This window comes from Sorex fumeus, unplaced genomic scaffold (assembly GCF_029834395.1).
Source record: "Sorex fumeus unplaced genomic scaffold, SorFum_2.1 ptg000128l, whole genome shotgun sequence".
Taxonomy (NCBI): Eukaryota; Metazoa; Chordata; class Mammalia; order Eulipotyphla; family Soricidae; genus Sorex; species Sorex fumeus.
The window spans coordinates 20,487,923-20,512,427 of NW_026606185.1; the positions used below are offsets into that span (position 1 = coordinate 20,487,923).

The window sequence follows — 24,505 nt, forward strand, 5'->3', positions numbered from 1 at the left end:
AACCTGGGTCAACCATGTGCAAGGCAAACGCCCTACCTGCTGTGCTATTGCTCCACACCAAAAAAAAAAAAGTTTCCCAAAGAATAATTATAATAATAATTAATCACCAATCCAAGATTACTCTATTGTTCTATGAGGATCAGGAAAAAGTTGAGGTGGATCCCTTAAACATTTGCTTATGTGACACTGAGAGATTTACAAGATTCAAAATCCAGAACTGGCATGTTCATTAAAGCCAGGGGTTTCCCTCCACATCACATCTTTGCTTCTTACATAACTGAATCCCTATCCAATTCCATCTCCAACCTTCGCCCAAGGTGGACCTAACCCATCTGCTTGTTGCTCTGTCCCCATTTATTCTTCACTTCCTCTGCCTGTGGCTTGCTCGACATGCTCTCTCTAGCACGGGAAAGCAGTCTCTGCTCCATTTGGTTAATTAATCTCCGACTGTGTCTGTGGCTCACCTTGGTTTCAAGATTATGAAAACTCCCAAATTTCCCTTCTTTATTTCCCTCAACCTTCATATTTTACACTGGAAAAAGAAACCCTTCTCAAATCCAGTTTATTAAAGCATTCTAACTCATAATCTATATCTTAGATATTTCTAATTTTAGAATTATAAGCAGATGATCTCTTCACTGCCAAAAACATTTTATATGCTTCTATATGTTTGACACAATAATAGTGAACTTTTATTAAATATCCAGGTTCTGTCTTCAATATTTTTCACCAATTTAAATAAAAAAATATTGAGTATATAAGTATATAAACTGAGTCAGAAGTTGAGTGACTTGACTAACAGATCATTTATTTTTTGTTGTTGGTGGGGAGGCATTTTAGGCTACACCTAATTATGCTCAGGACTTATTCCTCATTCTCCGCTCAAGAATCACCCCTGGAGGTACTTGGGGAAGCATATTTTCTGCTAGAAATTGAACTGATGTTACCTTAGATTGGCAAGGCAAGTGTGTTACCTGCTTTTCTATTGCTTAGAGAAAGCACAAGAAAAAGGTATGGAGAAGACTTGCTTCATTTCCATCTAAATGTATTTTTAAATGAATTGTATTTATTCTTACCCCCTTTCTTTTCCATTCATTGTTTGTTGATGTCACTGTGAAGGGGGTTGATACACATACCTGGCTATGACACTCATGAACATCCCAATTATAGTGTTCAACAGTGGCCATGTTCCTGGCCAGAGCGTTTACGCAGTTTTTAAATGAGGTGCTTGCAATAGATTACACTTTCTTATTGTATCTACACAAAGTAGGCTGTGGTGCAGTTGAAAATTGTGGTGCTGGTGATTACAGGTAACAGAGCTGCCAGCCTCAAAGAGCAGAGCTGTTCAGATCACCTTGGAAACGTGTACTGGGGATTGAGGATTGGGGCCCTACTCTTGCCTGTCTGGTTTTCTAAGCCACTGAGATATTTCTCTGGACACAACTGCATTTTTAATAACACCTGGTCGTGAGATGGGGGTGTACTCAGGGGCAGGCCTGGCAGTGCAGTGCTCAGGAGTCACCCAGGAAATAGGCCTTGAATGTGGTGGCATGTCCTCTGCCACTTTGCCAGACTCCTCAACTTTCAAATGAATTCGAATCCTAACCGTGTTTTCTTTCCTAGAACTCTGTAAACTTAGAAAAATACTTGGAACAGGGAGTATAGGAAATGGAAATTACAGGTTTTCCTAACTTAGAGGCATTTTTTGTGCTATGTGATAAGGTAATAATGGATGTATAAGAAGGGGAAAGCTAGGTAGTGCCCTTAAAGCTGGGCTGTACTTGGACTTTGGAGTTAATCTCTTGTTGGATCGGGGGCACACACATTGGTGTTCAGGGTTTCCTCCTGGCTCTGTGCTCAGTTTTTATTCCTAGTGATCCCTGGGAGACCATATTGGTGCTGGGTGTTGAATCTGGGTCTGTTCTGTGCAAGGGAAGTGCCCAATCTGCTGTCCTATCACTCTTACCTCTTGAAATTCATCTGCTCTCAGGAATTTGCCATGCTGGGAATTTTCATAAAAGCTTCTGTAAATCTACTTGGTCTCATGTCATAGCAGAAGTTCTGTGTATTTGTTGTGAAAATTAGTGTGGGGGACAATGTTGTCGTACTAATAATTACGTAAAATGAACCTGAACAGTACATGAATTATATGCTGATTCTCGAGATAAACTGGTTTAATTAAGGATTGAGATAAGGTAGTTGAAAGCTTTCTAGGAGATTATAAAACTTTTCGTACTTTTCAACTGTGGAAATGCTGCACTGGTTCTTTATCATCTTTAATTTCACTTTAAAGCAAATTTTTTTTAATTTTTTTCATTGAATTGCATCAGCACTGCTCTTATACTAATCAGCTGTAACTTGGGCACTTTGGTTGGAAAACAAATAGGACAAAGAAATATTCAGGCCAGAAAAGATTGTTGGTTACCTTGCAATGATAGTCTTTTATCTCTTGAACACTTGAGGCTTAATTTTTATCCAAGTAATCAGATACATGCCCAAATTTCTGCCTTTTTAAATCCCTCCCACAGATTACCTGGGGATTTTGGAATGACATCTAGCATTTTTATTCCCAATTTCTGCTTTCTCTTATGAAACCCTCAAGTATTCCTTGCATATGACGCAGGTTCTTTGCCACTCGTGCTTTCCCTGAAGTAGCAGCATTTGTACTTATCACCTCCAATTTTATCAATTTTAAAAAATTGAGATATAACAGACATAGCACTTTCAAGAGAACAGTATGATATTGTAATTGCACATATTGCAAAAACGATTGCAACAGTTAACATCATCACATAGTTCTTACTCTTTTCTTGTGAAGAGAATATTTAGGATACGCTCGGCAACTTTAAAATATGCAGTATAGCATTAGCCATGCTGTCAATAACCTCCACTTGACTGATTTATTTTACAACTGGATGTTCCCTAACTACTGCCTCCTGTAACCTATTCCTTTTTTTTTAAAGAGGTTTTATTAAGAGTCTGTAGTTTACTTGGGGCTGGAGCGATAGCACAGCAGATAGGGTGTTTGCCTTGCATGGGGCCAGCCCAGGTTCGATTCCCAGCATCCCATATAGTCCCCCAAGCCTGCCAGGAGTAATTCCTAAGTGCATGAGCCAGTAGTAACCCTTGTGCAATGACCCAAAAAGAAAAAAAAAAAGAATGTAGTTTACAATACTGCTAAAAATAGTTTCTGTGCTCATAATCCAACACCATGCCCATCACCAGTGGACCCAACTTCCTTCCCCAAGATCTCTCCCTTTCAGTCTCTTTACCTATTTCTCCCACTTCACATTGCCTTTCTCTGCTAACCACCAAATTGTTATCTATATCTGTAAGTTTTAGGTTATCATTTGTTTTCAGATTTAACATAAATGTGAGATCATGTGTTATTTTTATGTCTATTTCATGTAACATATGCTCTCAAGGTTGTCACACATAAGAAGTTTTTATTTTTTTAGTGATTAATATTTGTATGTGAGAGACAGAGAGAAAGAGTGGCAGGGAGGGTGTGTATGTGCACATTTTTTTTTATCCTGTCATCTATTGATGACCACTTAGGTTAGTTTCATGTATTGCAAATAAATCTGCAATCAAAGTGAGGAGTGGCTATCATTTTGAGTTAGTGTTTTCATTTCTTCAGAAAATCCAGTAGTCTAATAGCCAAATCAGAAGAGTAATTTGCTTTTTAAATTTTTTAGGGAACCTCCATGATGTTTTATATAACGACTATTTTATCAGTTCACACTCCTACCAGAAGTACACAGAAGTTTGTTTTTCCACACCTTCAACAGCACTTATGTCTTGTTTTTTCAATAATAGCCAGCCTGACAGGCATAAGAGTAGGATATAATTAAGATTTTTGTTTGTACTTTCCTGATAATCAAGTGTTGTGGAATATTTTTTTATATACTCATTTAAGTACTTCAGATTTTACTTGATATATTTCCTCTTTTATTCAAATTTTATTTTGATCAGTATTCTTGAAGTTACCCAATCACATTTCATTGTTTTCATATTATTAAGATCTAATTGACTAGGCAAAGCAAATATAAGAGAAAAAGTAGCAATTTGATAATATTTTGAATTTACTGAGATCTTTTGTCCCAGGCAGATGTAATTTGCTAAGTTTGTTATATAAAAATTTTAATTGTAGTATTAGTGTTTACAGTAATATTGAAGTTATTTTATGGTTACAAAGTAATACACAAATCCTTCCACCATTATCCATTGTTTTTTGTTTCTTCCTCTCAGTTCCCAGTTCTATTGATCACGTTTCAGGATTTGTTATGATTATGGATTGTCTGGGATTATCCAATTTTTTTTTATATTCAGCATATGAGCAAGATCATCCAGTATTTCTTTTCCTTTTTAACCACTTCACTCAGGACCTCACTCAGTACCTGCCAATTCCATTCAGCAAACCACAACATTTTATCTTTTAATAGAGCTGACTGGTATTCCATTATGTCTATATGTTGCAATTTCTTATCTACTCATCAGTGTTGGGCACGTGGGCAATTTCCAGATCTTGTCTATTGTAAATAGTGCTACAATAAACATAGGTTTGTGTGTGTCTTTTCAAATTCATGTTTTTGTGTTCTTGGGATGGAATCCCAGAAATACAATCATAAGGTCATGTGAAAGTTCTATTTGTAATTCACTTTAGATCCTTCCTGAATAAGAAGTTTTTAAAATTTTACTTTATGTGGGGTAACAATAACAGCAGTTTTCATATCATTGTTTCATACTGGACAGTGCTGGCTCACCACAGAAACCTCCAGAGTGTCAGGAACCCTCCACCACTGTTCTGAGGCCATTTCTCCCCCAGTCTAGCCTCTGGTTTCTGCAGTCTCAGTTCACTGCTCTGTTGGCAGTATTTTATGATTTTTTTCCAAACCATAAAGGGACTCTGTAATCCAGAAAACATAAATCTAGTTATTTAAAATTTTAAAATATTGATTGAGGCATACTCTGCTTTGTAAGACCATTGATGATGGTTTTATGTGTACATAATTTTAACATTACACCCATCAGAGAACACACCACAGAATTTATTTCCCTCCCCGATTTTCAAGAGCCCTTCTTTACAACTCCCCCCTTCCTAACTCAGTACTGTGGGTCAACACTCTCATTCTGTTAACTTTGGACTTTTGTTATATATCTGCAAGTTCTACATATAAGAAAGATTGTGATGTCTCCCTTCCTTTCTTTCTCATTGACTTCATTCAGCATGATATCCTCTAGTTCCCCCATGTCAGCAAATTGCATTTGTATCCTTTCTTAGGGCTGCATAATATTCTATCAAGTAATTTTATCATGATTTCTTGTTCCATACATCCATAGTTTGGTGCTTGAGTTATTTTTATATATTGGCTATTGTATTTAAGTACCAAGGCAATTATTTTATTTTTTTAAAAATTTTATTAGTGAAACACCATGAGGTATAGTTGTAGACTTACAAATTTTTGTGCTTGGGTCTTAGTTATACAATGATCAAGTACCCATCCCTCCACCAGTGCCCATTCTCCACCACCAATGATCCCAGTATCCTTCCTACCCCCTTCATCCTCCCCATCCCATCCCGCCTCTGTGGCAGGGCATTTCCTTTTGTTCTCTCTCTCCTTTTGGGTGCTGAGGTTTGCAAAAGAGACATTGAGTGGCAATCATGTTAGGTCTATAGTCTACTTTCAGCATGCATCTCCCATCATGGAATGATCCTCCCAACACCCTTTACATGGTGTTTCCTTCTCTATCTGAGCTGTCTTCTCCTCTAGCATCAGCGGCTGGCCTTCAAGCCATGGAGTAAACCTCCTGGTACTTATCTCGACTATTCTTGGATTTTAGTCTCCTATTTTGTTGCTTTATATTCCCCAGATGAATGCAATCTTTTTCTGTCTGTTCCTCTCTTTCTGACTCATTTCACTTAGCATGATACTTTCCATGTAGTACCACTTGTATGTAAATTTCATGACTTCATCTTTTCTAAGAGCTGCATAGTACTCCATTGTGTAGATATACCAAAGTTTCTTTAACCAGTTATCTGTTCTTGGGCACTCGGGTTTTTTTTCCAGATTTTGGCTATTGTGAACAGTGCAGCAATGAACATAGAAGTACAGATGTCATCTCGACTCTACTTTTTAAGGCAGTTATTTTAAAATAAATCATTTTTTCCTGTTGTAGAATTATGGGTGAGAGAGTGATAACACAGCGGGTAGGGCGCTTGCCTTGCAAACAGCCAACATGGCCAACCCGGGTTCAATTTCTCTGCCCCTCTCAGAGAGCCCTGCAAGCTACCGAGAGTATCTCGCCCGCACGGCAAAGCCTGGCATGCTACCCGTGACATATTCAATATGCCAAAAACCAGTAACAAGTGTCACAATGGAGATGTTACTGGGCCTGTTTGAGCAAATTAAAGAACAATGGGAGGACAGTGCTACAATGCTACAGTAGATTTATGGGTAGCAAATAGAATGAGAATTAAGAAGAGACAATTCTAGCCATAGAAAACATCATTCATTGTTTCTTGTTTTTGGACCACACTGAGTGCTGCTCAGGGCTTACTCCTGTCTTGACACTCAAAAATCACAATTGGCAGGACAGAAGATCTATAGGCTGTATAATCTCTCCCAGGCTATACTATCTCTCTATCCCATTCTCTTTCTCTCCAGCCTCAAAGAGCACATTTTTAAGAAAAAGTTTTGAAATTTTTTGTTTTATTTTCACCCAAAAGTTGAACGGGTCAGAACATTCAGTGCCTTATTAAGTCAATTTCAGGGGAGAATTAAAGTAAAAGACATGGGATTCTACAGTGTTCTCATATTAGATCACTACCCAGATCATTAAGGCTTAGAGATGGGAATTTGGGCATGTGAAGATATTGGAAAAACTGGAGCAGTGGGTATGCATGTGGATTATCAATTATACTATATAATCAATGCAGCCACCACAGAGGTACCCTGCTCTACTGAGAAGTTGCCAACATTCCATAGAATCCAGGGTGCCGTAAATTCCTTTTGCTGTTGTTTTTACCTAGAAGTAAATGAACTCTTAATCATTTTACCAGGAAATTACTAGGTCAGTGTGAACCTGTAGGCAACTCTATGTTAATGGAGGTTCTAAGAGGTATGTTTCCTGCCCTCAGGTTTCTCTATCTTGTTAGAAGAAAAAGACAGATGCAAACAGACTCATTAGGGGATAACTAGTTAATATAATACTCTATGGAAACAACTATAAAAATTATAATAAAACAAGGTGATGTTAGTGGCTTTGTAGCTGGAAAGAGGGAGACGTCAGATTATTTACATTTTTCCCAACTCTTCAGTCTGACCTGTTGTTAGTTTCCATGAAGGTAATTTGCATCTCTGCCTTGCTTACTGCAGTGCCCTTGGCATGGGGCATGATGCCTAGTTTGTAGAAGATGTTCAATAATTGTTTGACTGTGTAAATGTGAAAGCATTTGGAACTAGAGAATAAGGGGAGATTGTTTTATGCATGCTATAAAACAAAAGAGTTTAACTCTTTTGTTAATTCTCTGATAGGGTTGACATGTGGAACCATTTCCTAAAAAAAAATTATACTTGTTTTGAAGTTGATACTTTTGGCAGTTTTGAAAATTTCCCAGACTTTTTTTTTAATGTTGCTAAAATGTAAATCAGATTTTAGCTCACAAAGGAAGATGCTTTATTTCCCTGGATGCTTGCTTGTACGGAGTTTGTTGTATACTAAGCATTACATATATGTTGATGAACATGACTTTATTTTAGGTTTTAAAGATGTTTCTTCAGTAACATAAACCATGGTGGTAAACATCAGATTTACACTGCTAGGGAAATGCAGAAATAAATTGGTTTGGGAAAAGTAAGTGAGAAGTTCTAAATTTAGTAATCAGCTTCACTGTTCTCTTGTATTTTCACTTTAAGAAAGGAAGGAAGGAATAGAGTTAGTTCAAAATTTTAGAAAGAAGTATTTAAGAAAAAAAAGAATTGCTTCTTCACTCTTATCCACAACTTGTGATTAATAACTCGGAACTTTCAGATATGCCCTGAATGAAGTCAGAATCCCACAGAGAACAGTCTGCTCAATATTTGGTCACAGTTTGAAGGCATTCCCAGATGGCTTTAAATTTTTTTTTAAGATAATTCAGTATACATGAATAATCTTATCTTTGAAATTATAAATAGTCTCTCCAAGGCTACCATCACCTTCAATTATCTTTTCATCTAGTACTTGTGACTTTAAATTTATATTGAAACCTTTTGGTAATTGTAAAGCTGGAAAGACTTTTTAGTCATCAATAATTGAAAGAAGAATTCCTACAGTTGTTAGGGTGCTTGTTAATCTCTTCAGATTTTTGTATAATAGAATGAGATATTTGGGGTTCTGAGATATGGCTTACTGGCATGTTGTCAACTTAAATTTTTCGTATCTGGAGTCGGTAAAATTAGAAATGAGGGGAAAAAATTGTCAGGCAGTTCTCTGATAAGCAATGTACTAGTGCATCCTTTTAGGGATTTTTACCAACCTCAGCCAGTCCTAAACGTTTGATTTTCTGTTTTCTTTGCCAGGCATGGGTTAGATCCTTTCTGCCCCTTCCCTCTTACCTGTCATGCCATGGTTCCATGAGACTAGAGGTTTGTCACCTTTGCCAGGACATCTATAAGTGTTCTTCTAGGGTATTTTTTAAAGAAATGTGTGAACTGAGGAAAAAAATTAAACAGTTTGTTATTTTTTTATGAATAGCTTCTTATTAGAAGAGAGTTGAGTTTTCTCAGTGATGAGCAGAGATATAAAAGAACATCTACTCTAGTTTTCTATCAGAAATTAGAATAATTAGATTCTATTGATAAATATTAGGCAGAAACTTCCATTACTTAAGATATGAAATTGAGTTAGTTGTAAAAGGTAGGATATGGTTGTAGAAACTTGATTTGAAATGCCTTGCACTTAGTAGGCAAACAGATTAAAAATATCATTTCCGTGTTGTTAAGTGAATTGTGTAATTGTGTATTAGTTCTCTCACCTTAATATTAATGCAAATGTTCTGCCAGTGAACAGTCTACAATTTCCATTATTCATTTTATGAAGAGCTACATAAAGTACTCCATAAACCTCTAAGAGGACATATTTTTTGATTAATCCATTTTCCACATGAGGAAGCAAATACCAATGGAAGTGAATAGTTATTGGCTTTGGAAGAATTGGTGGTTAGCCTTTAATAATAGCAAAAGAGCAATTTCATAATTTTAGGGTGTGAGCTATAAAATATACTCTGTACTAGTAGTATATAAAAGATCATTGTTTTGTGAGTTAAATATAAACCAAAATAAATTTCAAAAGATGCATTCTGTGGAACCTGGAGGGATGGTATAACAGGTAAGGCGTTTGTCTTCCATGCTGAGTTTGATTCCTGACACCCCATATGGCCCCCCAGCACAGCCAGAAGTGATTCTTGTGTGCAGAGCCAGAGGAACCCCTGAGCATTATCAGATGGGACCCCAAAGAAAACATAAACAAAACAAAAGCCAAGATTTATTTTGTGGATAACAGTTCAATTATCATGACATTTAGTAAGATGAGAGCCTATTCTAGAAACAATTAAATTATGTAATTTATATGTATAATTTAAGTTTGTGGATGCAGTTCATTTACTGTCTCATTTCCCCAGCCACCCACACATATAATGGGTTTTAAATGACTTGTAGAGTATATAGTATGTTAAAAGCTTGCTTTTGGTTAATATGAATGTTCATGTACATTCATGTACTCAATAAAGATTTTATTACCATTTGTTGTGATAAAAAATATTGAAAAAATGAAAATGATGAAAAAATATTGTCATGTTTAAGATAAAATAATATTTAAATAGTCATATTTAAAATATAGCTAGTGATACTGGTATTAGTATTTTTATTTATATGATCCAGAGTATTCATTGTTGTTGTTATTGTTGTATTTTTTTTCTTTTTGGGTTACACCCAGCTATGTTCAGGGTTTACTCCTGGCTATGCACTCAGAAATTACTCCTGGCGGGGCTCAGGGGACCATACGGGATGTTGGAAATTGAACCCAGGTCGGCCATGTGCAAGGCAAACACCCTACCTGCTGTACTATCTCTCCAGCCCCAGTCCAGAGTATTTTGATACTTGGATAGTATGAAGTTGGTGGGCCCCCATGAGGCTTGAAGTGGAGAGACAGATGGCCACTTTCTTCTAATCAGCTTCTGCCAGCCTGGGACTGGCTGGGAAGGCTAGAGCTAATAAAGTCTGCAGTGAGCCCCTACCCAGCATGGACCCCAGGTCCTACCAACCCCAATAGATGGCCATCAAGCCTCACCAGATGTCCATTTGTCCTTTTCAGCATGGAACCTAATCCACACCCCACACCCCCAGTTTCTCAGCAGGGCATAGACTCAGACTGGAGAGAGGAATTGCTCTTTGTAGGAAAGGAAAACCAATCCTAGACCTTATCCAGGGCTTCTGGGCCCTTGTTCTTTTCACAGGAAAAAGTTTCAGGAATACAAGAGTGGTGAAATAAAAGCACATTTTATTTGGAGGCTTTTTGAGGAAAGGGAGAGAGAGCGGTGCACTCAAGAGAGAACCTGGGCTCCTCCAGAGACAGAGAGAGCTCCAGTAACATCTTAGGAAAGGAGATGCAGGTGACACGTGTGCTTTGGCACCACTTGCATCTGGCCCATGGGCACAAGTGCCCAGGAAGCATATACATGAGCTTCCTTTGTTCAAATTGGCTTTAATTGGGTTTTCTCCAAGCTGTCCCATGTGGGGCTTTCTACCTAGGTAAGAGTTTGTTGCTAGGGTGATTGCTAGGGTGATTGCCAAGAGGTTAGAGGTGGGATTGGTTAATGGTCTCCTTTGAAATTCCTTTTTTTGGCGGTTGTTCCTGCTGGAGTGACTTTCTGGAGGGGTGGGGAAGTGGGGTGGGGAGTCAGGGTTTTTTGGATATGTCGGAGTCAGGTGAAGTCTCTTCAGGCTTTAGTTCCTATGTCCACAAGATGGGGTTTTTGAAGCCTTGGGACTATTGGTTTTATTACTTCCCAAGGAATTCCATTACTTCCCTGAGGACCCTGTGTACTGCCTACATCAGTTGTAAGATTTTTCTTGAAATTCATTTGTTTACATTTCTATATAGGTTTCATTTTATCAAAAGATGAGATTTTGCTAAATGGCACTGAAATGTGTGAACTTTAAGAAGGAAAATATATTTAGAAGAAAAGTTTAAATGTAAGTAACAAATTACTTTATTATTGTAAAATATTTTAAGTAAGTTCAGTAGAGAGAATTTTTCAGAAATTAAATAGTATAAATGAAATGAGTAAAATTCCAGTGATCAAACTATATTAATATTTGGTAATAACTTCTTTAATTATTTTATACTAAAATACCATCGTTGTATACATATCATTACCTTATAATTTGATGATGCCGTGTATCATTTTATATGTTGTAAATATGGCATTATGTCACTAATTTTGATGGCTCTTTAAATTGTCATTATGTGAATGCAACATTTGTATGTATTATAAATCTGTATTATAATATAAACCCAAAACCATATTTATACTTTTGAAATATCATTTAAACTCTGTTACTGGTCATCTTTGACCAGAGTTATATTTTCTTTTCTAAAATTAAAAACCTGGTCAGTGAACATACTTACACATTCATATATGACCCAAGTACCTTCTTGAGATAGATATTATAATCAACATAATCATGGAAATATGCATATCACCAGTTTTTTATTGTTTGGCTTTGCCAAATGTTTTCTGATGACTCACAAATCTCATCATGCTAGTTTAACATTCATCAGCAGTGTAGGAGAACCATTTTTATACCTTACTAACATTCTACTCAAATTTGTTGAAAATGGGCTTGTGCAACAATGATTTTGATTCTCAAAAATATATGTCCAGGAATTGGAGTGATAGTATAGCTGGTAGGGTGCTTGCCCTCCACACGGTAGACCCAGGTTCCATTCCCAGCACCACAAACATTCCCTCAGCCCCACCAGTATGATCTCTGAGCACCACCAGCGTGGCCCAAAAGTTTTTTTTTAAAATAAGAGATATGTGTGTGTTCTAAATTCAGAACCAATCAATATCACTTAATTGGGTAAAGAATGAACATGACTTCCATGCAAATATGTAATTGAAAGTAATAATTTTAAGAATACTTTATACTTAATTATATTTTGGGTTCTGAGTGGAGGAAGGAGTTATTTATTTTATTTTTTCTTTGAGTTTTTAATCCCAGTAGTACTTGGGTTTATTCCCCATTCAGTGTTCAGAGCACAATGACTTCCAGGGAACCCATAGATGGTTGCCAGGGATCAAACCGCTTAGGCTGCATGCAAGAGCCTTCCCCACAGTACTGCTTCAGTGATCCACAAGAGGGAGTTTTAAGGTAGAAAACCCCTCAGATACAGTGGAAATTTTCAGCTACACAACTTGGAAGAGAAAGTAAAGTGAAGACGGGGCACAGATACGTGGCCACAAACCAAGGTATGCTGACAGGAATTTGAAGATGAAAGAGAAAAATAATGGATTCTTCCCTATAGCCTCTGGAGAAGTGTATAATGCTTTTGACAATTTTATTTCAGACAGTTTTCCAGAACTGTGAGAGGATAAATTTGTATTGTTTATAAGTCATTATATTTATATAACCTGCTACAGGATTATCAGGAAATTAATACAGTACTATGCCAAATTCACTATGTATGAAAAGATAGTATACCTTGAGGGTAAATTTGGGGGCAGAGAGATAGCACAAGAGGTGAAACACTTGCATATAGCTGTGTTGCCTGTGAATCTGGTTTGAATTCCTGGAACCCCAGGGCTTCAGTGGACACCCAGAGCACCACCATAATTCAAAGAATTATAAATCTATTATATTTTAATTTTAAAAAATTAATTATATTTTATAGATAAAGATATACTGATGAAATATATTGATTCTTTACTAAATTTCTAAGGATATTTTTGTCTGGTTTAAAAGTCAAAGAGCTGTATCTTAATATGAATATACAGAAATATGTATGTGTATATACCCATATACAATATATATACATATATATGTCTTTTCTGTATTCAGTGGATTGCCATGTCACATCATGGAACCTCTGGAGAATTTCATAGTAAACTCACTAGAGACAGAGCAAAAGAGTGAAAATGGCTTTCAATGTCTTTATGGAAAAAGCTTTGATCTTGCAGACCCCAGAACAGAAATAGTACCAGCCTTTCTCACTGGGAACAAGGCTATGACAATTACAATAGCTGAAGCCATATCTCAGACTTCACTTATCATGCAAATGAATATATATATGTAATTCAATTTTAGTTTCTTTATAGCCGCATTTTTGAGATCTTAAGAAGCAATAAAATATAAAGTCAAAAGTGGATCTAGGAAGTGACTTAAATCATTTTGAACCCAAAGAATGTCTAGCTCTAAAGCCTGAGTTTTGCATTCCATGTCATTATGTTTCTGATGGGTTGGAAAAATGCAAACCCATGTGTATTCATAGCATCTATTCCCTATAACATCTATATTCATCTTTGAAAAACTAATAATAGCATTTCTTACCTCTAAAGCTGTAAATAAGTATTTAGAAGCATTGCTCATAGGAAGGTAAATAATTACCTTTGGATGTATATAATTAGATCTGTACATATTTATATACACATGTAGTTTGTAAATTTCTTATACTGTTTCAATAATTTACTTAGCATATTTAATATTTTAAAAGTTCACATTGTGGAGCTGGATAGATAGTCCAGTGCGTAGGATGCTCGCTTTGCATGTACTTACCTATCCATTCCCAACAAGCCGTAATGGTACCCTAAGCCACTCTGGGAGGGATCTCTGAGTGAGGAACCCACGGGTTAAGTCCTAAATACAAACAAAACAAAATTAACATTGTATATTTTTCTTAAATGTCCTTTACATTCTTACTGAACCTATAAGATGATAGGTGTATGTGTATATGCCACCTGTAATACATGATCTTTTTATTTCTCATGAAAGAAAGGAATTTACAATATAACTTTATCAATAAAATATGCCTACTCAGTGTTCTCTTCAAATGTAGTACAATTATAAATAGCCGGATTTTAGCATTATGACCTTAGTATAACTCACCTCAGGAATTTAAAATTGTAAGTTATCCACGAAGGACACATTACCAAGACACCTGATGATAAATACTTTCAAGCTAGTATTAGTCTTTGTTCTTTCTTAAAGGCCACTGCATCTTTATATAATTTCATGATGTATTAATATGTCACCATGCATTTAAGTCTTGGAGAATAAAATATATTCTAGCCAGGACACTTGCCAAGATATTAGTGCCAGAATTGAAATATTGTTGTGTTTTTATTGAACAGCATAAACATAATGATAGGGTTAGTTCTTTTTTTTATTATGAAGTCTCAAAAGGTTAAAAGGAAGGGAGAATCAGAAAAAGAACTGGCTGCTTTTAAGCTAAACAAAATCAGTTTTCAGGCTTTAACCAATAAATTTCACAATATTAATACCCATCATCTTCCTTTATTGAACTCTTACTATATTTTATCATGTTACCTTTATTCCCAACATTGTTTTATTTTTTTACAATTAACCTCTAAGCTAGATGGTATTTCCATTTGACATGTGAAAAAACTGATGCTCAGAGAGATAAAAAGTACAAAACACAAGGTTAGTGTCAGAGCTTATATTGGGGCCTGTATCAGCTAGAGTGCAAAATCAATACATCTAATTTATATTCTGTCAAACTTACTTTTATGACAGTAGAGAAAAGCTGAAACAAATTTAAAGTGAAAATTTAGTATCTGTTCTTAGAAAGTCAAGTATGTAATCTTTAGTTGAAAAGCAATTCAGTATGCAGAAATGTTTTAATAAACTATAAATCAGTAACCTAATATTGATGGAAGTTTTGTTATTTAAAAATTTTAAGTTTAAAAAAAATTTTAAGTTTGAGAATGCTATATGTAAGTAATTAAATCCAATACTATAGTCACTCATTATTAGCTTATATTTTATGTAGCATTTTCTTTGTTATATTATCATATATGTGTGGATAAAGTAGTATAAAATTTGAATTTAAAATTCTGACTCAACTTACTTGATCACTTGATCACTTGACATCCCATTACTCATCTATTTGCTCAACTCAATTTTGACTCAACTCATTAAACACTAATTGGAAAGGTTACTTAGAGATTACAGAATAATTTAAATTATGGATTACATTTTCATAGTTTTCTTCACATTAGTTCCAAACAGTTTGATAATACATTGTTACAAGTGTCTAGGCTGGTTTCTAAGGTTTATAGACAGTGTAAGACATGGTGCCTGATTTTAAATCCACTGTCCACTGTCCTCCCATTGTTCATCAATTTGCTTGAGCGGGCCCAGTAATGTCTCCATTTTGAGACTTGTTGTTACTGTGTTTGGCATATTGAATAAGTCACGGGGAGCTTGCCAGGCTTTGCTGTGCAGGCAAGATACTCTTGGTAGCTTGCTGAGCTCTCCGAAAGGGGCAAAGGAATCGAACCCGGCTCAGTTGGGCTAGCTGCATGCAAGAGAAACACCCTACCTGCTGTGCTATTGCTCCAGCCCCTGATTTTAAATATCTTTGAAATTTTTTAATTGAATATGGATTGTTCCCCTGAAATCAGCAGCCATTATGTAAAGACAGTGTCCTTGGCCATAATCAAGAGGAGGAGCGGGGAATAATAAAGTGACCCAGTATTCCATGCACAGTGCTTTTTTAATGATACAGGAAATCCTGTAAAATGAGCAATCCTTATTCATAGCTGAAAACTTTAGAATTTGAAGAGAAGCAGTGTGTATAAATTGACCTATTTTAATAATTAATAAATTTAGAATTGATGTATTATAATACAAATTATATATCCCATGTTCATATGATATCACAAAGGTGCTACTGACACTTTGCTGAAAAAGAATGTAGTCTCTGTTACTTGTCATGATTCTTACAGCAGATTAAATATATAATGCTATCAATGATTATATATTAATAAGCATCATGTATTATGTTGCTCATATCCTAAATCTAAGCAAACAAAGCTTTTTTAAAATCAGTCTAATTTGTACTGTGAAAATATCCTAGAAATTTAATTTATTTTATAAAATTGGTTTCTCAAGGGACAAAGAGATAGCTGAATAGACTGGAGCACATGCTTCGTACATAGGAGGCCTGGTTTTAATTTCTGGTACTCCATGGTCTTCTGAGTGCCATCGAGTATTAGGCTGGGAATAACTCCTGAGTGTTACTGAGTTGACTCAAAATTAAAAAAAAATAGATTTCTTCTCTCTCTTTTTTATTTGCTTTTTTGGGTCACACCTGGTGTTGCACAGGGGCTACTCCTGGCTCTGCACTCAGGAATTACTCCTTGCGGTGCTCAGGGGACCATATGGGACACTGGGATTCGAATCCTGGTTGGCTGCATGCAAGGTAAATGCCCTACCCAATGTGCTATTGTTCCAGCCCCAAATTTCTCCTCTTTTTATTTAACATTTCATGATGTTCTTTAAGTGGTTTGTTTAGTTTTTGCAGTAATTCCAGCTGGTACTGTTTTCATTCATATCAGAGATGAAAGAGTGAACTTAGTAGTATTGAAATTCATACCAGCTTCACATGGTTAAAGCATAAGTTTAGGGTTGACCGGACTAAAATTTTCAGTGTATGAATGATCATTTATATTTATCTTGATGATGATCATACTGATTATTTGAGTGTAATTCAGAAATTAAATGTGTATTTCTGATTCAATGGCTCTAAAGGCCCAGAAAGCTTTATCTAATGCCAATCTGATTGGTCCCTTCTACCTTGTCTGGTGGGGCTTAGTCATAGAGAATGAGACAAACACATGAGGAGACAAACACACATGGGTTGTCCAAACTTTAGGACTGTTAGGGCAGCCAGCCTTCAGCTCACAGGCTGACTATTATTCAGTATAATATTGCTCCCCCAACCCTACTGTGCTCCCAACAGGGGAATCATTGCTTGAATTGCCAGAGAAATTAAGGACAGGATTTAGTAAGCACATTAACATTCAGTAGGTAAAGAGCAGAGACTGGGATGTTTCACATAACCTGTTAGAAGACACTTTAAAAAGTAAAGTCCCTGACAGTTTCATATTCTGTTTTTGTCTTACATCTAAAAGGCTCCAAAAGGCTCCTTCTATACTTTCTGGCTTGCATTTGTAGCTGTCAGGTATTTGTCATCTATTCCTTTCTCTTATTCTATTTTTTCCTGAGTGCACATTTACAAACCCTTTGTATTTGAAGACCGAAACTATTTTACCTAGGGGCATGTCCCATCTTTGGACGTTTTTTCTTAGGTAGATGTATTTTCACAGCTTCCACATGGGATTCCTGGGTAAGGGGCTGGGATCTGTCCTGGCCTTGACAAACTATTTGAAGGCCGACCCAGGTTTGATCCCCAGCATTCCATATAGCCTCTGAGCACCCCAAGAGTAATTCCTGAGTGCAGAGCCAGGAAAAACCCCTGAGCATCACCAGGTGTGACCCAAAAAGAAAACAAGCAAACAAACAAAAAAACCATCTAAGTGCCATACATGTCCTCTTTCATGAACTACAGTGAAACATTAATTTGTCTCCTTTTAATCATCAGCATCAAATATGCTTGCCAGAATTGTGACTTCCTTCCATATCTGCTTATCTCCATGGCTACATCTGGTAATGTTTGGGGGACCATGTGGTGTCAGGAATCAAATTGAGTTAGGTATATACCAGGAATTTCCTCTAACCACTGTACTACATTACAGCTACCCTAGATTTTCTGTGCTGTTATTTGGATCATTGCTTTCTCTGAATTTCCAAAGTGGTCTTATCAGTGTATTCATACTGTCTTCTAGGGGATTCTTGGGAAGTTAATTCCTTTGTTTTTTTTTTCCCCATGGTTTTGGACTGATAACTGATCACTATCATCCTGTTCATTAATTTCCTCGAGCAGACACCAGTAACGTCTCCTTCGTCCTAGCCCTGAGATTTTAGAAAGTGCCACATTCAAGGGTCTTTCAGGGTCAGGAGAATGAGAACCATCATTATTACTGGTTTTTGGCATATTGAATATGTCACGGGGAGTTTGCCAGACTCTGCCGTGTGGGCAGGATACTTTTGGTAGCCTGCCAGGTTCTCCAGAGTAGGAACTAGATAAAAAGATGTCATGCCACCACGAATGTGGGCACACGCTTCCGGGTGCTGGGTTTTATAGTCTCTGGGTCTTGGCCATTGATGAGATTACATGGCGCCAGGGGGCAGTTGGTGGGTGTAATACCTACATACCGGAAGATGGGGAATCTAGGTGGAGGAGACCTAGTCCCAATCCGAGTAGGCTTGGAGATCTATGCCCCAGGTCCTGCACACCTGGGTTCCTTTGCCTGTTCCTTCATGCGTGAGGCTAGTCCGAACATGTGGAGAGTGGTCTTAAGCATGGCTGTGGCTGGAACTGGAGGTCTTCAGCTGCCAGGACTCTGTTCGGGGTGGTGAGGGAAACTCTACCCACCCTCCTCCAAGGGGCTCTGGTGAGGACAGCCAGGCGGGGAGGCAGGAGACTCTGTGCTGTTCTCTTCCAGGAGCTGGGTTTTGTGGTTTTGGACATTCAGGCTTTAACATAATCCCCTTCTCCCAGCTCTTGGCCGTGTATGTTGGTTGGTGAATAGATCTTCTCTTTCCTTTGATTTAGCCTTACTCAGACAGGTTATGTTGTGTCTTGGCCTTCCAATTTTTATTACAACCTAGAGGTCAAGTGGCACACATTGAAAAATCAAGTTGTTCAAGATTGTCTATATAGTTAGTGACGCCATCCTTGTAAGAGTGGAGTAGACAAATTGTTTAAAACAAGGAAATTTCGAACCTTCTAATGATATCTTTTCTGGTGGATTTCAGGTGCATTCACCATTTTAGCCAGATGTCCATGACCCAATTTTCAGCGTTCCTCTGATTCCCACCAGGGATATGCTCATGGCATAACAAATAATGCGGCTATTTGTTTTCTTAGATGTTTGATTTCCTTCAGGAGCTGCAGTTTACTCTTTCTTCTCTTGTAATACAGCCACCATTCTCTGAGGAGCCCAAAGCACTAGGGAATGTCACATAAAGGAGAACTGAGTTTCCCTAATTGGAATCCTAAGCTTACAGATAGGCATGCACCAAAACCTAGGGCAGCCAGAGGAATGAATTTTATTGTATAGTATACAACACTGAGCCCTCCATTGGTGGTCAGCAACATCACAAGGAAAGCTGTCCAGCTGAGCCCAGTCACACCGCAGCTTATGAGAAATAAAAGTGTTCATTAATTTCAGTGATTAATTTTGAGATTGTTAATAATGCATCAGGACAGAATCTTGCTAATCTTCTTTCACACTTGCTATAAATTGATGACACAAGGTTTACTTATCTCTAGCTTACTCAGCCCAAATCAACTAACCATTGCTTTGTAATTACTGTATCATCCAGACCTTCCATATAGCTAAGACAGTGTTCTCTCCAGTAAATTTCCTTCTGCCAGTAACATTTTTAACCACCACCATCCCGTAACTCTATCTGTGCACTCTCGGATGTCTACTGGGTAGGTGCTCATCTGTAGCTGTTTGATGGATGGTGAATTATTCCAGGCCCCAAGCCTGTTAGATTTAGTTCAGTCTTATTTCATCAGAAAAACACCCTGAAACAAAAATTTGAATGAAGAAAGTTCAGTAAACTTGAGCCCTCTTGAGACAGGGTAGGCCGAGGGGGAGTTTGAATTAAGATGCAGCTGAAACAAAGACCTCAGCCAAACCCATGTACTAGTCCAGAGCACAGATATCCATGTAGAGATGTCACATGCTTAAGTAATGCCACGTCAACCACATGGAACACTGGTTGAGTGAGAGTTCTTTCTTTAGTCAAAGACACTCAGGTATGGACCTTCAATGGGCAGTACCTCTAACAGGTTGGCTTTCAGGAAAATGACAGGTATCTGGTTGAAGAGGGAATTCTCTAGTACACACAATAATACCTATTAGTTTCTTAATTATGATTGTAAGCTCCATTTTGAGATCCAGTCAGGAACATTGTGTGGCTATTAATTGTTCTCATTCTTGACTACACTAAAATATATTCGTTGATTTTATTGCTATGAGCACTCCTGATCATACATTTTAATAATATCTCTATATGTGTGTATCTACAGAAGAATTTTACATAGTTGAGAATTATGTATGTGTGTATATATTATACATGATACTATTTTTTTTTTGGATGGAGTGATAGCACAGCGGGTAGGGCATTTGCCTTGCACATAGCCGATCTGGGTTCAATTCCTCTGCCCATCTCGGAGAGCCTGGCAAGCTACCGAGAGTATCCTGCCTGCATGGCAAAGCCCGCCAAGCTCCCCATGGCATATTTGATATGCCAAAAGCAGTCTCACAGTGGAGACATTACTGGTGCCCGCTTGAGCAAATTGATCAACAATGGGACAACAGTGTTACAGTGCTACTATATTTTATACATGATTTTTCTAAAGATTTTAATTTGTTTTAAAAGAGAAATGTATGGGTAATGAAAAGGAAACAATATGAAAAGATAACTGTATTAAGTCTAAGATGCCAACTCTTTACCAGCATAACTATTTGAGCATTGCTTTATTTCAAGTAATACTATGTCAAATTTTTCTTGCCAAAAAATGAAAACCTGGATGCTAGTAATATTATGGTAGTAGCAATATTACTTTCCTTGCATGTGACTGACCCCTGCTTGATCCCTAGTACCACATATGGTCCTCCAAAATTCTCCATGTATAATTCCTGAGAATTGCCAACTGTGTTTCCACAGATTACCCCCAAAACCTTCTTAATTAAATGTCATTTATATATTCTATGATATAATATAAGTTATATATGTGCCAAATACCAGTAACAATGATGGGTCTCATTCTCCTAATCCTGAAAGAGCATTGAATATGGCTCTTTTAAAATCTCAGGGCTGGGAAGAAGGAGGTGTTACTGGTGCCTGCTCAAGGCAATCGACAAACAACAGGATGATCATGATCATGATAATATAATTTTAAGTAGTCAATTCCTGGGATTTGGGTTCTTTTCTTTTTTTTTAACCTTGTAAATATGATTTTAAATACTAGCTTCATTTGTTAATTAAGTCTAAATTTAGAAGAAATTTCTATATTGGGTTAAAGTTTTGCTAGGTATGATCAAATTAGCTCCAGAAATAGTTTTGGAAATTTGTTGCTTCTGCTATATACAATTTTCTTACACTTTGCTGACACAGTATTAACAATGAGTCACATTTGTGAATGTACTGAATAAACATGTTTTAATTGTAATTTTTTACTTAACTGTGACAGTGGATATCTTATCTTTGTTTTATTAAGTATTTTGGGCTGGAGTGATAGCACAGCGGGTATGGCATTTGTCTTGCACTCGACTGACCCAGCTGATCTTGGTTCGATTCATCTGCCCCTCTAAGAGAGCCCGGCAAGCTACCAAGAGTATCTCTCCCACACGGCAAAGCCTAGCAAGAATACCCATGATGTATTCGATATGCCAAACACAGTAACAACAAGTCTTACAATGGAGACATTATTGGGCCTGCTCGAGCAAATCAGTGAACAGTGCTACAGTGCTTTATTAAGTATTTATTTGAAAAATCATATTTTACCAATTTTAACTGACTCATATTTTTATGAATTATTCCAACTATAAAATTTGCTATCCTATATGACAATATGTCCCACATACCATATCACATGTAAATATCTCTTATGTTTTGCTATTACTTTCAACTCAACATAACTTTTAAGAATTATATTTTTGTAAGTGTCTGACTTTATGCCTATAAAGACTTTCCCAAACTTGTTGTCTGATTTCTCATCTGATTTAGTTCTCATGTTAGATGTTGCAGTGATGTGAAATCTCTTCTATTTTATGTTTTTTTTCCTCTGAATTTTTATGCCATGCACAATGCCAGTGTCCCTTCTCATACTTAGTACATACATCACTATAACTGTCATCAAGAATGGTTTTTTGGGAGGTAGGAAATTTGGATCGCATTCAGCAATGCTTGGGACCTACTTATAGCTCTGTGCTTGCGGGTTACTAAGGGTAGTGCCAGGGATCAAACTGGGGTTGGCTGCATTCAAGGCAAATACCCTAGTCTCTAACCTCTCTCTCTGATGCCATCAGAGTGTCTGGTAAATATTGACAATTTTTTTCAATATTTAGATCAATAATATATTTTTGTTTTGTAACCTGAGTCTTTTCCAGACTTTTTCTTTCTAAAGTTGACTGTTTCACTTTGCATTTTTTCTCAACCACACCAGAATGTTACAGTGTCTTTTATACTTTATGTTGCTGACTTGATTATAGGTGTGGATGCTCCTACTAAATTGTTAGGTTTTTAAACTTCAGATATATTTGACCCTCCCCCTAGCAGTGTAGGTAGTTCATGACCCATATCTATAGAGTTCTTGTTGGAAATGTTCAGATACATGACCTGGTGAAGTAATTTAGTATATGTAAACAATCTTTTAAAACATACTTAAGTCTAATCCTAGAGCTTCTATTTGTAATTTGTTTTGACTGAGGTAACATTGGTTTCATGATGTAAATCTTTATACACTTGAAGAGCTCAGTGTCACCATACCCACTATATCCGAAGGGGTCTTTTCCTTTAAACTGCATAGTATTGAGGCAGTTTTACTTGTGTGATAAGGAACACCAGAATAGCTATCTTCTTCACATTCATTCAGTACAGAATTTTAAATACAACTTCCTCTATTTCTAACCTAGTTTCCATCCATCTTAAATGTACTTGTCTATTTAAAGAAGACAAACTTTCTCTCTTAAGGGAAAAACTTGAGCAAATAATGTTTTTTAGCATTTTATGAAAGATTTCCAAGTTTCCTTTAGAATTAAAAGTATTTTCACCTCCAATCTTCTTGTTTCTTACTGCAAATGTTACTTTCCCCCCTTTTAGCTAAATTGTATCTTACCCATTATTTTTTCTGGTTGGTAAAATTTGTATTGCTACAGTGGGATTAAACTTAATGGTTATTGTTCATGGCTAGAAATGCATGGAAAAAGGCACCGTAAAGTAAATGGATTTCATGGTTGAACAACTAATATAAAACTAATTTAATGTGACAGGAGAACACACTTTTAAAAGATACAGATTCATGTGATTATAAAGTCATATCACTTCCTTTCAGCAGGGATATACTGTGGAAATTGCTATATATTCAAATTCCCAAAGTTAACATGATAGGTATGTATTTATCCATGTTTTGACTCAGTTTTATTTATGTACTCATAATACCATATTCGATATAATTCTAGTTATTATAAAGTCATTTTCTCTATCAAGTTGTCTCTCCATTTAATGTCTATTTGTTGAGCACTCAACACTGCTTCTCTGAGCCTGCTGCAGTGAGCACACTAAAGCTGGCCCATTTGTTCCTAATTTGCTCCATCCCATGACTCAATAGTATTGCCGGTCCATATTACACACTAATTCCGATGACTGGGACTGCAAGAGACGTCTGCCAAGACCACTGTCTGTCTGTCTTCCCTCCTGGTGGAAAAAATATCTGCCACTTGCTAACAATATGACCTTGGATATTCATTGAACCTCTATACATCTGACAATACCTCTTCTGCTTCAGAGTGCCATGAAGGCTAAGTGGTGAATGAGAATGAACTCATTAGCACAGTATAAGACATCTAGGTTAACGATACAGTGTCTCGGAGCTCTAAACCTGTCCCATCAAACTGTGGCAGAAAATGTCAGATCTTCCAGCACGGCCACTTTAGTGTTTCAGCCTCCTGAATGTTGCACTTTGAAAGCTTTTACTCTCTCTTCCTGTAGGACAATTCACTCTGGTACTAACTGCTCCTCTTGGTGTACTGGTTATTTATATTTGTATCAGTTTTTATGTCTTCTACAGAGCAGATGTTTTTGGTTCAGTTTTCCAGCCCAACTAGTGTCTCTATGGAATGAAACCTCAGGAGGTAGTTGCTCTAATTTCCCCAATACTCGGGCAACTTTCTGGAGAACCAGTTTTTCTTTCCATTCTTTTAGGCTAGATTGATTCTTATTATCTAGTGATCCTGGTGCTATAAGTAAATGTATTGTGTCCAGTCTTTATCCTGAGAAAAAGTCTTCTAAATAAGGGAGTCGGAGCAGTTGTGTGAGAAACAGTGAAAGCCACTTTGTATTAGGTGAGAAGGCCCAATGTGGGAGTAACATGAAGCTTTAATATTCTCCATTATCTACCAGAGTGATTCTGGCTGAAGCGATAGCACAGAGGGTAGGGTGTTTGCCTTGAATGCAGCCGACCCAGGTTTGATTCCTCCAACTTTCTTGGAGAGCCTGGCAAGCTACTGAGTGTACCCTGCCCACACGGCAAAGCCTGGCAAGCTACTTGTGACGTATTCGATATGCTAAGAACAGTA

At 37.0% G+C, this 24,505-nt stretch overlaps 1 long non-coding RNA gene across 2 annotated transcripts in view; it reads left to right on the forward strand.

Moving 5' to 3' along the window:
* LOC130045427 (uncharacterized) overlaps window positions 1-24,505 on the forward strand; it is a 327,462-nt gene that overhangs the window by 24,393 nt on the left and 278,564 nt on the right. The gene's annotated exons all lie outside the window — the stretch shown is intronic.